We start from the raw sequence: 10028 nt of genomic DNA, 5'->3' as shown, positions 1-10028 counted from the left end.
AGCTTAGGGGGTGGGTGGAGAGAGAACTCAGACTCTGACATCTTGCCAGGCCGCCTACCGTAACCCTGTGAAGCCTACCTGGTCAGCCCAGAGCTGAGGCAGAGAACTGCAAAGTGATGGGTGTACCCAAGAACCCAGGTAGGAACCAGCCAAGTCTGGCTGATCCCAATAATCTCTTTTTGGGGAAGTGAGTAGACAGGTCAATAGGAAACATTTATATGAAACTTGCCAGAATTAAACAAACAAACTGGCAGAAAGGGGAGGGAGGTAGAATGGATGAGGAATCAAAGAGAGCAAGTGAAAAGCAGCCCAGTTTCTCTATTTCTAATGGTTCCAACGTTCCAGTTATTCCTGTAAATCAGCGGTTCTCAACCTGTGGGTCGCGACCCCTTTGGGGGGTTGAATGACCCTTTCACAGGGGTCGCCTAAATACATCCTGCATATCAGATATTTACATTACGATTCATAACAGTAGCAAAGTTACAGTTATGAAGTAGCAACAAAAATAATTTTATGGTTGGGGGTCACCACATGAGGAACTGTATTAAAGGGTCGCGGCATTAGGAAGGTTGAGAACCACTGCTGTAAACTGAGCTTCATTGGGGCCATGGAAGTAAAACTTCACTAACTTTCTAGAGGCAGTAAACCCTAAGGGGTGTCTGATGAACTGTGTACTTCCTCCTCCTCTTCCCCACCTCCCTTCAAACACCAGGTTGACCAGAAGGTTGGCTGATCCTGGTAGCCAAGTCAAGCTCTACAATCTGAACCAGGCACAAAGATGAAAACTTATTCAAGTAGCTCCTTCCCATTTTGATAGCATTATGCACCCGTATGTTCATAGGAGCACAATTTACAATAGCTAAGATTTGGAAACAGCCTAAGTGCCCATCAGCAGATGAGTGGATTAGAAAACCATGTTACATCTACACAATGGAATACTACGCTGCTGTAAAAAAGAAAGAATTCTTACCATTTGCAACAGCATGGATGGAACTGGAGAGCATTATGCTAAGTGAAATAAGCCAGTCAGAGAAAAATAAATATCACATGATCTCACTCATTTGTGGAATAAAATGAACAAAATAAACTGATGAACAAAAACAGATCCAGAGACAGAGAAGTATCGATCAAACCGTCAAACCTCAGAGGGAAGGTAGGGGAGGGTGGGGGAGAGGGGGAGAGATCAATCAAAGGACTTGTATGCATACATATAAGCCTAACCAATGGACACAGACACCAGGGGGGTGAGGGCATGAGTGGGGAGTTGGGGGGGGGGGCACTGGGGGGATAAGGACACATATGTAATACCTTGATCAATAAAGAAAAAAAAAGAAAAAGAACCCTTGGGATTTCAAACCAGCAGCAGCAGCAATGAGCAACGTAACCATGAAGGAGGCAACAGGATGGCTAGTAACTGCAGAGTGACAATTCCTCACTGAGGGAGTGACAACTACCACAACCATTTCTTTTTAAAAAAATCTTCACCAGAGGATATGGTTTTCATTGATTCTAGAGAGAGAGGAAGGGAGAGGGGGGTGGAGAGAGAGAAACATCAATGTGAGAGAGAAACATCGATTGCCTCAGGCACACACCCAGCCCTGGGATCGAACCCACAACCTACCACAATCATTTCAAAAATGACCCAAAAAGCAGTGTAGAAACTCAATCCCCATCCAAGTTCATTTGGAAATAGTAATATATACATTGGGGTGTTTTTTTAAGTATATTAACAATAATAAATTTGACCTCCACCCAAATTGAGATGGGCTCCATTTCCATATAGATGAAGAATTTTCCCATGCATATATGCTTTCAAGAGAGTATGCAGCCAAGATAAATCCTTCCTGTTAAAGTGAGAAAGGGACAAGGAAATGGGAGACAGTGAGGGGCTATGGTGGTAAGGGTGGTATTGGTGTCATCACCCTCACTGTTTAAGTGCTGACTCTGTGGAGGCACATTCTGAACAGTAAAGTTTCTTTCTTTAAAAAGAAGATTTTTTTCAATTACAGTTGACATACAATATTATATTAGTTTCAGGTGTACAACACAGTGATTAAACATTTATACAACTTATGAAGTGATCACCCCAGGAAGTAGAGTACCCATCTGACACCATACAGAGTTATTACAATAGTATTGACTATAGCCCCTATGCTGTATTTTACATCCCCGTGACTGTTTTTGTAACAGGCAATTCGCACATCTTAATGTTTTCATGCATTGTTATTTAACCCTTTGAGCATGCACTTTCCCATCTGCATTTTACAGGTAAAAAATAAACAAAAACTAACAAACAAACAAAAAAATGGAGGCACAGAGAAATCAAAATAACTCGAGTAGGTTCCACAGAGAGTGAAAGTAAACCTAAACTCAACATTAAATATTTGCCTGGCACTTGAAAGCTACTGAGATTATCTTTAATTTGACAGATAATAGAAGCATGTTCCTCATTTGCACAAACAGTACAGTCTAGATATTTTAAGGAAAAGCTGTAATAACAGCAAATATTTAAAAAAGTATTAAGCCTCTTCTAGGTGCCAGGGTACCAGGGTACCAGGCTACCAGCTGCTTACTGAGCATAAACATTACTTAAGTATTTGAAATATATGTTGACTCAATCACATTCAAATCAAGTCTTTTTTTATATGGAGATGACTAAGGAAATGCATTAATTGACATTGCTTAAGTTTGAATTCATTTTGGCAGTAAAATAAGAGAATTGAGACAAAATTATCAGAAACTAATCTACCTTAATTTTTTTTTTAAATGATATGAAATGTCTTCCATCAGAGATTTAGTAGTAACGGAAAAGGAGACTAATTAAAAGTCATCTTTGGGGGGATCCCACGCAATATCATAGGGATATCCTTCTATCTTTAACCAATAGCAAAATAAACAATCTGTAGTTTCCCTGCAATGTGGGGATGACCTGGTGCATGTAAGCCTATCTAATAGTATTTCTGCTAACATTCAACTGTTCCAAAAACTGTGAATAAGTAAATGAGTGAAACACTTTAAGTTGTCCTAGAGGGGAAAAAAAATGGAGGAAGAGGACATTATACAACCCTTACTGTCCAGACACCCCTGCAAGGATTAGAATTGCCAGGCTTGGAGCCTCCCTTTTATACAAAAAGTCTCTCCAGCTCATCAGCCTTCCCAGTGGCTCCTAAGAGCACCACCTCCCCCTCCATCCTTAAGGAGCTGATCTCATTTAATCCCTTAGTTAGTGGGGACGTTGGACTTGATCTTCCAAATCACATTTGTTTCCCAGAAGGGAGAAAAGCAACCTTAAAGCCATACCAAAATAAACACAAAGCTGTATAGAAATCAATGCCTGGGTTTGGATGTGGTCCATGTGTATGCTCAAATCAAAAACACAGTGAATTCAGTAAATAAGCATGCAGGCATGTGCTGTGTGTTTACACATACTTGACAAAAACCTGCAAGCACAGTGAAGAGGTAACCACACAGAGGCGTTTTTTTCCCCCTTGCACAAGGATCCTCGCCAAGATCCTTGCCTACCCCTTTTTTTCTTACCTGCTCTCAAAGAATTTACCTTCTGGGACAGTTTAGAGTTAGTTGTCTGTCTCCCTGGCTGGAGTCTGCTAGGCTCCAGCAAGAGAGTTCACACCTACCTCTCTTTGTATCATTGAATGGCATCAATTCCAAAAGCATAATCACTGTTCAGTAACTTCTGGTCTATCCTGAGCAGAACTACCTGACAAACCAGCCCATCCAAAAGAATTCCCAAACCTAGAAGCATGGTTAAGGGGCCTCTGAACCTGAACCGCAGAGAGAGAGGAGAGGGCAGCAAAGGCACCCAGCCCAAGCCCCACCCACCCTCCCGCAGTTCCCAACACCATGCACTCCAACCACACCTAACCTTCCCACCATTCCCCACTTCAATGGAAGTGTAATGAAAAGTTTAAAAGGAAAAAAGATCCCTTTGCTTCCGTGAGAGACTGGCTCAAGCTACTCTCCCCAAGACAACTCTACTTGCCCTTAGCTGCCTACATATAAAGGATTCCTTGATAAACCCATTCCAGCTACAACTCTCTTTCACAGCATCATCCATACACCCTGAGCTTCAACCCCACCAAACTACACACACAACAAATACACTGAGATGCCTTTCAGTTTTCCTCTGACCTTCCTTCAAGGTCATGTTCAAACTCAAAACTTTTGTGGCACTCCCCACTGCCCCCATCTAAATCCGTCAATCACCCTCATGTCTTCACTGCCACAGATCTTGAAGGTGCACTAATCTATATCTATATAACGCCAGCAACTGGACCGGCAGAACGACCAGAACAACCAGAATGACCAGTGGCTATGACAGCCCCTCCCCGCAGCAGGCCGAGGCCCCTCCCCACCGGCCCGGCCTGATGGGCCCCCACTGGGGCGGGTCAGCTGGACCCCACCCGTGCATGAATTCATGCACCAGGCCTCTAGTATAAGCGCTATTCTTTACCTTCCAGGTTTTCATATAAGCTGTAACCATCTTAGTTGTTTTTCCTTTATCTATAGTATGCTGTACATGTTAGGTGCCCAATTAATTGAATGACTGCTATTTGTTTCACACATGTGCCAGGAACCCACAACAGCCACTGTTACAGGAATATAAAACACCTTTCAAACTACAGGAGAAACCCTCAGGGCTACAAGGGCAGTCAATGGCCAAGTCTGAATTCGAACCCACATCTACTCAACTCCAACGCTTCTGCCATTTCATCAAAACCATCATGCCTTTCAAGGGAGAAAACTAAAATAGAACAGGAAGGTGGAAAAGTATTGGTCAGTCAGCTCACTGCAAGCTTCTGCCTGATTTCTCATCAACCTCAGACTTTAAGGCATGGTCAGTGTATGTAATAAAGTGTGTTTTACAAATTATTGTATTTCTAGTCATTGGAGCATGCCATTATGTTATGGAAAAGCCTTTCTTTTATTTCAGTGCCTCGAAGTGCGATGGTAAGTCTCTACATAGACATGCAATCCTTTAATGAAGCCTGAATGTACTCTGTAAAAAGCCCATGTATTCTATGCTTTTCCTTGGGGCAGGTGGGTTGGGGGGATCAACTTTAGAGAATACCATCTTTTAAGCTCGTACTAACCAAATGGCTACAGGTTTCTGAAGTTTGACGAAGTCATGGCAAACCCCTTAAACAGACACAAGGGATGAAACACCTACAATCCATTCAAGGGAGGTGAACTGGTCATAGCCCATGAGCTTCAGGTTCTGACAAGCGCTGGCTTTCCAGTTCCCACTGTAACCTGCTAATGGTGTGGCCTGGAGACAACATCCTGGATTTCAGCTCCTTTGTGAAATGGGGAAGCTAGTGGCCCTCTCAAAGGTAATGAACAGCTGATAACAATAGCACAGGAAGAGCAGCAGCTCTGAATACGTTCACACACCTTAATTCCACACCCATGCTGAACTGCCTACCACCCTGTCCGACTTATCTGATTACCAAATCAGAAGCTGAGTGTCCTTTGTTTCTCTTGTGGTTATTTTGTGTGGATACTAACCTTTTAAATAAAATGAGCTGTTAAAAGCTTTTGGAGTAGAAAGGTGAGGGGTAACAGCAAAGGGGTTAGCTAACATCCTAAGTAACACTAAAATCTAAAACAAACTCTGTATTGCAAGCTTAAACTCTCCCAAACAAGTCATTTGGCTAACAACATGTGTAATTAAAGTTAAAAGCATACTAAAACAACACTTTAGCTGTTGACCTTAAAGCTCCTTGTGCAATGCTCAACCGAAACATTAGCATATGAAGGAGTGACTTGACTTTTTGTCTCCCAAAGACAGCATCACAGGGACATTGCACACATCTCAAACCTTCTGCAGTTCGAATGAAAGCACTGACAGAATGTTATAGAGCCACGCTGCATTAAACACAGATGCATTCAATCCTGTTTTACACACCCAAGTTTAACTAGTTTAGAACTGATATTTCTTCATCTCCGGCTGATGCTGGTAAAGAGATAAGTTTACTTATGTTGCCCACTCCAATATTCCAGTTACCAGGTGATTTAGAAATCCCACCATTCAGACAAGAGCATTATTCAAAAGCTCAAAGCATCAGCCAGAACCTTCCTTCCTCTGCAACACACACACACACACACACACACACACACACACACACACACACACTCTCACACACACAGGGTTTATGTTGCTCGTTTTAAAAGAAACCAACAGTGAAACCTTGATTACTATTAATTTTACAATGTTTCTCATGAGAGGAAAGGAATGCAAAAGGTAGATAACCACAGCTCCTACTACATGAACGTTGATTACAGACCCACAGTAGGCACTTAAATGTTGAATGAGTTATCAGTGATAAATCTGGTCCCAAAGCCCCTCTTTTGCCCTTACTGGCCTTTTTAACTCTCAATTTTAACTAGAACAAAACTTTTGAGAGATCATGGTAGAAATGTATTTTAAGAATTACTTTGAAAATACATCATAATTCATTACAACAGCACAACAGTCATTTCTGAACATATACCTAAAGTGTCATTTAAATTTGGTTTTGAGTGTAAAAAAACATTCTGGTTATAATACATACTCTTCTAGTTTTGTCTAAATTAGTACAGCAGTTTCCACCTTTCCCTTTTTTTTCTCAGTTCTTTCCTGCAGAACTGCATCTAGTGAAAAGCTGATATTTTAATTTTGTTCTGTAGTAATACCACACAAAATAACTTCACAGGTTGCAGGGGGATGTGGCCAACATGAAAGCAGCAGGAATTCAACAGAAAGTGGTCTCTTTCGTTTTAATTCACTGCACCAATGTGTAATCAGGAAGATTTCAGCAATCTCTCATGTCAGAAAAAAAGAAGAAGGAAAGAGAGAAATCTGAGAAGGGCGCCTTCCTGGAGAACTCATTGAGAAATCTCTCAAGTACAGCTCACTCCACAGTGTTTTACAGACACTCAGCCCGGCGGAGAGGAAAGATACTAGAACAGTCTGAGCTGAGCTTATTTACCCTGTACAAGAACTACTAAATTAAAAGGCATTTCAAGGGGAGAAGGAGAGATGTCAAACAGAAGATCAGACCTGAAACAACTCTAACAACTTAATTCAAACTACCAAAATGCTGTTTTTAAAGCCCTGTCTCAAGTTCCTTTTACTCAAAATGTACAACACTGGAACTGAAATGATAACAATGAACAGGGAATGTATTGGGACTTTGCTTATTTTTAAATGTCTGGGATTAAGTCTGTTTGGTATAGTTTGAGGTTTTATTGAACCTGTACTTACCAAACCCACAAAAAGTAAAAAGTGAAGCCCTATCATGCAACACAGCAAGGACAAGCCTGCATTATCCTCGTGTTGACAGAAGCCCAGAAAGCCAACAACAACCAGAAATTATATAACCTAAGACATCATATCATCCCCTTTTACATGAATAGTCAATGTTAGGTGGCACTTATTAACACTAACGTATATGCCACCAGATACTTTAAAAATAGATTACGAACATGTGCCATTCATACAACTGGTATCAAAATCAGAGAAATGTTCATTTTAGGACCTAACAGGCTATTGCATTACAGCCTTCACATTTCAGGGTGGTCCGAAAGTCTGGAAACTGGCAAATATTTTCCACTTACTACTACATTAAGTGACCAAAGAATCCAGCTCTTCATGACCTGGGGGAAGGTAAATAGGAGTGACTCTGACAAGGTGGCATATGGGACCAGAATCGGCAGAAAAGCTGGATGATGATTTCCTAAGACAGTGGCCATGTGGAGCGCTCTTCATGCTCGTGGGATCTGACTTCCTCGACTGCTGCTTCTGAGGGGTGTAATTAATGAAAACGAAGCATCATGTCAGATGCACGTGCAGAGACAGATGGAAAGCTGCATGAACACATCCACTCACTGCAACTTTTCACACCACGATGAACTAGTGAAGGACCGCACACGGAACAGACCATGGTTTAAAATGTGACATATTCACCCAGTTTCCAGACTTTGTGGTCATCTTATAATTTGGCACAGTGATGCTACTACAAGCATGTCAAACTCACGGCCTGGGGGCCAAATGCGGCCTACACGAATATTTTTGCGGCCCAGCCAATATAACGGTATGTAAGAAACGTTTTAATAAAAATGTCTTAACTTAATTTTTACAATATTCTGTTATACATAATTATGAATAATGAACTACAACGTTCGCTAATGACTGATTACTATGATAATGTTGCATCCATTTCCCTTACATGCCTTACATGCAGGCGCACCATTTCTCTCCACTAATACTAGCAGCGAATATTTTAGCAGCCGATTGTCACATCATTAGTCTTGGACTGACTTGCTTGGTGTGCGCAACAGGAAATATTTTGCTCTCGGAGAACAAGAAAAATAGGTTTATTTTTGTTACACTTATTAATTTGTGCAGTTATTCAGTGTCTGGTAAGTGAATGTTCAAGAAAAAATGTTAATTTTATTAAAATGTTCTATTATTTTATGTTAACAGTTACTCATTTATTTCAGCCCTTCGTATTCAGCATGTCTCTATCCAAATAAAGCTACGTTTCTATGAAAATTGAAGCTTTTGTCTTTTTGCGGCCCACATAAACAAACCTTATTTGGCCCGTGTTAGCCTTTGAGTTTGACATGCTTGTGCTACTATATGTTCTGGGAGCTTGTCACATATATAAAGGGCTTTCCCCAACTTGGATGAGCCCAGCATGCCTCCTTGCACCCAAGGAACTCTGCTGTCTGTGTGGTTTACCAAAGTGCAAACTAAGGCTGCAAAGAACTGGGTCTTGGTTAACTGCTGAATGCATTTCCCTACAGCACGGAGGCTTCAGCTGATTTCTCAGGCCTCCTCCTCACTGCCTGACACCAGCAGGGTCACGCTGGAAAACGAACTTGCCATCTCTGACACTCCATTCCAAGGAAGGGGAGCGGGAACTTACACAAGTTTACTACTCCCCTTTTTTTCTTAGGCAAGTCTGTGGGCCTCTCCACCAGCCAAACCACAAAAAAAACAACCCTACGACACCACCTTAACCAAAACCTGGTACCTTTGCCACCAAGGCCAGCCTCCACAAAAGATTAACCTGTGGTCCTTGGCCAAGCCTCACTAATAGGACCAACCCTGGAGAGAGAGAGAGAGAGAGAGCGAGAGCCAACTTTCTGTTTGTTTTAGAAGAAATACTTCCTGGCACATGTTTAGTAAAGACTCTGAACTCTGCACACGAAGCCACGTGGTTGGTGCTAATCTGGCTCCATCCACCCCCGACCCGCCTCTAAAGCAACCTCTCTCAGAGGGCAGGCCCTGGGGTAATGGACACCATCTCGTTCTAGTCACGCGCGCTCCTCTCTCCCCGGCAGCCCTCCCTGGTGCGCGGCACTGTCCCGGCGGGGTTAGAGGGGAGCGAGGAGACGCCGGGGCCGGAGGTGTTCCCTTCGGCAGCAGCACGAAAGGGTTCACATCTGTGAGGCCCAAACTGGCTCCTGCGGCTCAGGTGAAGCCCGAGGGAGCGCGATAGGAGGAAATGCCTGCCTTCCAGAAAAGCCGCGTTGGCCACGCGAGCGCAGTGCGCGGGCACACCACTTCGGCGCCCACCTGTAGCCGCAGCAAACAAACTTTCCTTTCCTTCCGAGTCGGCCGAATCCAGCCCCTTACGCCACCCCCTGGCCCAAGTGAGCAGCGGCCTGGAGCCCGGCGGGCTCCTCACCTGATACCCATAAGCCCCCAACCTGGTCGGTCCCAGCGCGCAGACCCAGCGCTGCCGGCGCGCCCCGGGGGGGTTGCGGGTAGAGCGTAGGTGTTGCCAGCTGGGGATCTGAAATGTGTGGGGAGAGTGGGAGGGCGTCGCTTCCTCCCCTTTGCAACTCCACCTCCCAACTTTGCAGCCACACAGCCGCTGCCCTCCCGCTCTCTCCGCGGCGCGCAGCCGGCTCCCTCGGCTTTTCCAACGCGTTCCTCGGAGAGAGGGTTCCCCGGCGGTGGGAACCCGCACGCCCGGCGCACTTACAGCCATAGCGGGGTCTCTGCAAGGACGGCAGCT

At 43.7% G+C, this 10028-nt stretch overlaps 1 protein-coding gene across 1 annotated transcript in view; it reads right to left on the bottom strand.

The window, feature by feature from the left end:
- The window catches only part of IQGAP2 (IQ motif containing GTPase activating protein 2), a 283664-nt gene extending 273642 nt beyond the window's left edge, over positions 1-10022 (bottom strand). The window contains exon 1 of the mRNA XM_005858052.2: positions 9996-10022. The gene's annotated coding sequence lies outside the window, so the exon portion shown is untranslated. The remainder of the gene's footprint in view (positions 1-9995) is intronic.
- Between the last annotated feature and the right edge of the window lie 6 nt (positions 10023-10028).

This window comes from Myotis brandtii, unplaced genomic scaffold (genome assembly GCF_000412655.1).
Source record: "Myotis brandtii unplaced genomic scaffold, ASM41265v1 scaffold115, whole genome shotgun sequence".
In the NCBI taxonomy this organism is placed as follows: Eukaryota; Metazoa; Chordata; class Mammalia; order Chiroptera; family Vespertilionidae; genus Myotis; species Myotis brandtii.
Note: the sequence above shows the minus strand (reverse complement) of the source record. Positions and strands in the feature narration are given on the sequence as shown.